This window comes from Epinephelus fuscoguttatus, linkage group LG15 (assembly GCF_011397635.1).
Source record: "Epinephelus fuscoguttatus linkage group LG15, E.fuscoguttatus.final_Chr_v1".
NCBI lineage: Eukaryota > Metazoa > Chordata > Actinopteri > Perciformes > Serranidae > Epinephelus > Epinephelus fuscoguttatus.
In genome coordinates, this window is record NC_064766.1 from 2,817,204 (window position 1) to 2,824,716 (window position 7,513).

Genomic DNA, 7,513 nt, shown 5'->3' on the forward strand with positions numbered 1-7,513 from the left:
TGCACACTTCTGGACTAAGGTCTCAGATGTTGTTCCTGGAATCTGCCGGAGCCAGTCTTCCCGTTTCGGGGTCACTGCACCGAGTGCTCCTCCTACCACAGGGACCACATTAACTTTGGCCTTCCACATCTGTTCCAGCTGTTTTTTCAACCCTTGATACTTCTCTACCTTTTCGTGTTCCTTCTTTCTGATGTTGCTGTCAGCTGGTATTGCCACATCTACCACCACTACCCTCTTCTGGTGTTTTTCAACCACCACTATGTCCGGTTGGTTAGCCAGCAGCTGTTTGTCAGTCTGGAAGCTGATGTCCCACAGGATCTTAGCCCTGTTGTACTCAACCACCTTCGGTGGTGTGTCCCATCAGGATTTGGGTACTTAGTGTCCATATTGTGTACAGATGTTCCTGTACACTATCCCAGCCACTTGGTTGTTCCTCTCCATGTATGCTGATCCTGCTTGCCTCTTACACCCTGCCACTATGCACTGGACCATCTCAGGGGCATCTTTGCATAGCCTGCACCTTGGGTGGGTCTGATCTACTGTGGTAGACCCTGGCCTCAATGGCTCTTGTGCTTAGGGCCTGTTCTTGAGTTGCAATGATTAGTGCCTCAGTGCTGTCCAGCATTCTCTCTCTCTCTCTCTCTCTCTCTCTCTTTCTCTCTCTCTCTCTCTCTCTATATATATATAAATGTATGTGTGTGTGTGCGTGTGTGTCGGCTACAACAGAGTGAAAAAATGCAAAGATTAAATAATCCATAAGAAGGGAGACAATGTTGTCTATAGAAAGTGATTTCCAGAGGCTGAAACAGCAGCGGAGAAAATTATGTCCCCCCAGGTGCAGTGGTTAGTCCTAGTGGGAGGGACAAGAGGTTGGCATCAGCAGACCTGAGAGTGTGGAAGGGAGTGTGCTGGCGGAGGACCTCAGACCGGTAGGGATGGGCCAGGTTGTGGAGGGCTTTAAAGGTGATGAGGAGGAGTTTGAAGTGGATACACTTTGGGATATTAAATTAATAAAGCATTCTTCCTTTGTGTTATTTATTCATTTATTTATTTCTATTCATTTTCAGTAAACAACTGTTATTATTTAAAATGTGTATGATTGCTCTTGTTGTCATAAGCATTTAAAGCTGCAGCAATCAGTGTTTTGATCATGCAGAAGTACTGTTGATGTTACAGTTAATGCTGATGTAATGTCAAGGGGTTACATGGTAAGTTGATGGAATGGCTCCATTGTGGGAACTTAATTTTGTTTGCTTTGTTTTTCTGCCCTCTAGTGGCCACTGGTCATAATTGATTAATACAGATGTAATAACGTATATTATCACATCCTTCTCAAATACATTGTTGTAACAGCTGGAATTAAATATATTACTATGACTTGGAGGAATTCCATGCAATAATAATGACAATAATAATAATAATCATCATCATCGTCATCATCATCAAGTAGTAATGCAAATTATGAGATATTTTGCTTCAATTTCATGAATGGGACTGTAAATGAATCTCCTGGTGGGGTGGCAGTAGCTCAGTCCATAGGGACTTGGGTTGGGAACTGGAGGGTTGCCTATTCGAGTCCCCGTCCGGACCAAAAATATGGAGTGTGGACTGGTGGCTGGAGAGGGGCCAGTTCACCTCCTGGGCGCTGCCGAGGTGCCCTTGAGCAAGGCACCGAACCCCCCCAACCGCTCAGGGCACCTGACCAAAGGGCAGCCCCCTCACTCTGACATCTCTCCACTTAGTGCATGTATAGGTCTTGTTTGTCTTTCGGACCTGTGTGTAATTGACAAGCAAGAGTGAAAACATTGAATTTATGGATTTAATTTTTGGATAAATAAAGTAAATAAACTAAACTAAACTAAAGTAAAATAATTGTCCTACCCAAGAAAGACTTTGATTTTCTTCTAAATCTGCTGCAAAATAGAAGATATCAGAACTAAAGGAGCATAACTTTACATTAGGATTAGGATTTCCTTGGGAAGGCATTATGGATAAAAATTCATCTTGAATGCTGATTAAAATGTTACTCACAATAGCCAAGTTGAAGCTTTTGTTACACTTCAGAACAAGAGCATAGAGTGTGTTACATCTTAAAAACACCTAGGTATAGTGTTACACGATTTCTTTGTTTTTGTGAAAGGGCTGAAGCTGAAACTGGGTTTTTATTTCAGAAATAGGAAATGCTTCTCCGTCTTAGCCAAAATAAACTCTGCTCTCTTGGCTGTGCTTGATTATTGGGATGTATTATAGCCTATATGAATGCATGTCAGTGTTTGCATGCTCTGGACTCTATTGTGATGCACTGAAATGTATTACCAACTGTAAGCCCTTAACTCATCACTGTATTCTCTATGCTCTGGTTGGGTGGCTCTCTTCAAGCTTTTGCATACTTTTTCATTGGCATTCTCTTCTTTACAAAGCTATTCTTTGCCTACTGCCAGCATATCTGTATCAGTTTCAATCAGTTTTATTTATAAAGCCCAATATCACAAATCACAATTTGCCTCACAGGGCTTTACAGCATACGACATCCCTCTGTCCTTATGACCCTCGCAGCAGATAAGGAAAAACTTCCCAAAAAAACCCCTTTAACGGGGAAAAAAAAGGTAGAAACCTCAGGAAGAGCAACTGAGGAGGGATCCCTCTTCCAGGACAGACAGACGTGCAATAGATGTCGTACAGAACAGATCAGCATAACAAATTAACAGTAATCCACATGACACAATAAGACACAGAGAGAGAGAGAGAGAGAGAGAGAGAGAGAGAGAGAGAGAGAGATGCAGGTAATGACAGTAGCTTACAACAACATTGTTGAAAGTAATAATATTATAGTTATAGTTCTGGCTACTGTGGTACAATATGTTGAAAGTATGTATTAGTATCTGGCAGTATACATGTGTGACAATAGTCATATGTGTATAATAACAGTAGAAGTATGACTAATGACTAATGATGGCAGCAGCAGCAGGAGGCATCTGGCAGGACCACGGCAGCAGCACAACCACACACGTCACGCTGTCCAGGCACCGTTGCGATATGAGTTAATCTGAGAGACAGTGGAGCACAAAGGCTCCGGAGAAGAAGCCGAGTTAGTGACATCCAGAATGGCCGAGTTAGCAAGATGCAGTAATAGAATACGAGAGAGAGAGAGAGAGAGAGAGAGAGAGAGAAGGAGAGAAGGTGCCCGGTGTATTATAGGGGGGTCCTCCGGCAGACTAGGCCTAAGTCAGCCTAACTAGGGGCTGGTACAGGGCAAGCCTGAGCCAGCCCTAACTATAAGCTTTATCAAAGAGGAAAGTCTTAAGTCTAGTCTTAAATGTGGAGACGGTGTCTGCCTCCCGGACCGTAACAGGAAGATGATTCCACAGGAGAGGAGCCTGATAGCTGAAGGCTCTGGCTCCTGATCTACTTTTGGAGACGTTAGGGACCACGAGTAACCCTGCGTTCTTAGAGCGCAGTGTTCTGGTGGGATAATATGACACTATGAGCTCTCTAAGATATGACGGAGCTTGACCATTTAGAGCTTTATAAGTTAACAGTAGGATTTTAAATTCAATTTTGGATTTTACAGGGAGCCAGTGCAGAGAAGCTAAAACAGGAGAAATATGATCGCGTTTCTTAGTTCCTGTTAGTACACGTGCTGCTGCATTCTGAATTAGCTGGAGAGTTTTTAAGGACTTACTAGAGCTACCTGATAATAGAGAGTTACAGTAATCCAGCCTTGAGGTAACAAAAGCGTGGACCAATTTTTCTGCATCTTTTCGGGTCATGATAGGCCTAATTTTCGCAATATTATGCAGATGAAAAAATGCAGTCCGTGAGGTTTGTTTTAAATGAGAATTAAAAGACAAATCTTGATCAAATGTTACTCCGAGGTTTCTTACGGTAGTGGCAGGGGCCAGAGCAATGCCATCTAGAGAAACTATGTCATCAGATAAATAGTCTCTGAGTTGTTTGGGGCCAAGAACAATAACTTCAGTTTTGTCTGAATTTAACATCAGGAAATTGGTGCTCATCCAAGTTTTTATGTCTTTAAGGCAGTTATGGAGTTTAGTTAATTGATTAGTTTCTTCTGGCTTCATTGATAAATACATCCGCATAACAATGGAAATTTATAGAGTGATTTCTAATGATGTTACCTAAAGGAAGCATATATAGAGTAAATAGGATTGGTCCGAGCACAGAACCTTGCGGAACTCCAAAGCAAACTTTGGTATGTAAGGACGATTCATTATGAATGTCAACAAACTGAAAACGATCAGATAAATAAGATTTAAACCAGCTCAGTGCAGAACCTTTTAGGCCAATTAAGTGTTCCAGTCTCAGCAGTAGAATTTGATTGTCAATAGTGTCAAACGCTGCACTAAGATCTAATAAAACAAGTACAGAGACGAGTCCTTTGTCTGAAGCAATGAGAAGGTCATTTGTAATTTTGACTAGTGCTGTCTCAGTGCTATGATGCACTCTAAATCCTGACTGAAATTCCTCAAACAAATTATTATCATGGAGAAAATCACACAGCTGGTCTGCGACTACTTTCTCAAGGATCTTTGACATGAAGGGAAGATTAGATATTGGTCTGTAGTTGGCTAACACCTCTGGATCCAGGGTGGGCTTTTTTAGTAGAGGTTTAATTACAGCTACCTTAAAAGACTGTGGTACATAGCCTGTTAATAAGGATATATTGATCATATCTAATATATGAGTGTTAACTAAAGGAAAGACCTCCTTAAGTAGCCTAGTTGGGATGGGGTCTAAGAGACACGTTGATGATTTAGATGAAGAAATCACTGCGGTCAATTCTTGAAGAGAAATTGGGGAGAAGCAATCTAAATATATATTAGGTCTTACAGCTGTGTTTGAGGTTAGATAGGTACTATCTGAGGACAGGAAGTCATGAATTTTGCCTCTAATAGTTAGAATTTTGTCGTTAAAAAAGCTCATAAAATCATTACTGCTAAGGGCTAAAGGAATACAAGGCTCAATAGAGTTTTGACTCTCAGTCAGCCTGGCTACAGTGCTGAAAAGAAACCTGGGGTTGTTCTTATTGTCTTCTATTAATGCTGAGTAATAGTTTGCTCTGGCATTGCGGAGGCCCCTCTTATAAGTTTTAAGACTGTCTGTCCAGATTAAACGAGATTCTTCCAGTTTGGTTAATCGCCAATTCCTTTCAAATTTTCGCGATATTTGTTTTAACTTACGGGTTTGAGAGTTATACCAAGGAGCGAACTTTCTTTGCTTTGTTAACTTCTTTTTAAGAGGAGCTACATAGTCAAGTGTTGTTCGCAGCGAGCCTACGGCGCTATCGACAAAATGATCAAAGTCGGTACGGGAAACCTCTGTTACTGAGGGACTTGGTATTGAATTTAACGACGGAGTAATCTTTTCCTTAAATTTTGCGACAGCACTATCTGATAAACATCTAGTATAGTAACTGTTGCTGAGTGGCGTGTAATCGAGTAAAAAGAAATCAAAAGTAATCAGATAATGATCCGATAGCGAGGGATTCTGTGGAAAGACTTTTAGGTTATCAATTTCAATTCCATACGTGAGAACTAGATCGAGGGTATGGTTAAAACAGTGAGTGGGTTCATGTACACCCTGACTGAAGCCAATGGAGTCTAATAATGAGATAAACGCGGTAGCCAGGGAGTCATTATCAATGTCAACATGAATGTTAAAATTGCCTACAATAATAACTTTATCTGATTTAAGAACTAAACTGGATAAAAACTCTGAGAATTCAGATACAAATTCAGAATACGGGCCAGGAACACGGTACACTATAACAAATAAAAGTGGCTGCGAGGTTTTCCAGGTCGGATGTAAAAGACTAAGAACGAGGCTTTCAAATGAATTATGATCTAGTTTAGGTTTAGGGCTGATTAACAGACTAGAGTTAAAAATGGCTGCAACTCCCCCTCCTCGGCCGCTGCCTCGAGGAATGTGGGTATTATTATGACTGGCATTTATTTATTATGACATTTAGACTAACATATTCATCTGGACACAGCCAGGTTTCAGTGAGACTGAGTAAATCAATATGATTATCTGATATTAATTTGTTTACTAACACTGCTTTAGACGATAGAGACCTGATATTTAACAGTCCGCATTTAATTCTCCTGTTTTGTCTTTCTGTCGCAGAAGAGGTTTTAATTTTTATGAGGTTGTTATGCACAACTCCTCTTTGTTTAATTTTAGATTTAAATAATTTAGGTGGTCGGGGGACAGACACCGTTTGTATAAAACTATGAAAACTATGGCTGGGTAACTGAACTAGAAGCTCAGAGAGGCGTATAGGACTGTGACTCTGAGTCCTGGTCTCAACTCTGGGTTGTCAGGGATTTAAATTACTAATAAAGTTTGCCAGATTCCTAGAAATGAGAGCAGCTCCATCCAAAGTGGGATGAATGCCGTCTCTCCTAATAAGACCAGGTTTTCCCCAGAAAGTTTGCCAATTATTAACGAAACCCACATCGTTTGCTGGACACCACCTTGACAGCCAGCGATTAAATGATGACATGCGGCTAAACATGTCATCACTGATCAGATTTGGGAGGGGTCCAGAGAAAACTATGGAGTCCGACATCGTTTTGGCATATTCACACACCGAGGCAATATTAATTTTAGTGACCTCCGATTGGCGTAACCAGGTGTCATTGACACCGACATGAATAACAGTCTTACTGAATCTACGTTTAGCTTTAGCCAGCAGTTTTAAATTAGATTCAATGTCGCCCGCTCTGGCCCCAGGGATACATTTGACTATGGCCGCTGGTGTTGCTAACTTCACGTTTCTCAGAATAGAGCTGCCAATAACCAGAGTTTTATCCTCAGCGGGTGTGTCGCTGAGTGGGGAAAAGCGGTTGGAAACGTGAACAGGCTGGTGGTGAGCTGTGGGCTTCGGCTTGGAGCTGTGTTTCTGGCGAACCGTAACCCAACCTCCCGGCTGAACGGGAGTTACCGGAGGACAGTTAGCAGAGGTTAAGGCTATGCTATGTGGCTCCGCACCGGCTACAGGGGGCTGGCTAACTACCGCAGCTACTGAATGGTTTTCCATGGTGCGGAGCCGCGCTTCTAATTCACTAAGCCTCGCCTCCAACGCAGCAAATAAGCTACACTTATTACAGTTACCACTGTCACTAAAGGAGGCAGAGGCATAACTGAACATTTGACACACCCAGCAAGAAAGAGCAGAGGGAGAAGCCATCGCTAGTTGTAAAGCTAATGTACCAAGGCTAGTAATGTGCAAACAACAGCTAAGAGCTTAGCGAGAAAGTCGTAGAAAGGCGGAGAGCTATAAGTGCTTAAACAGAACCAGTGTGGGTTAAGACTAAGAAGTAGACGTTAAAGCAACTTAAGTGAGAAAGCAGGCTAGTAGAATTCACTAGTACAGAGCATAGACTGTACGCTGTCACAGAAACACCGGAAATGACACAATTTGCTTACCGCAATACGTCAGCACGTCCACCTACAGTGCTCCTACTAAAATCTGTATGTGTGCATTCAG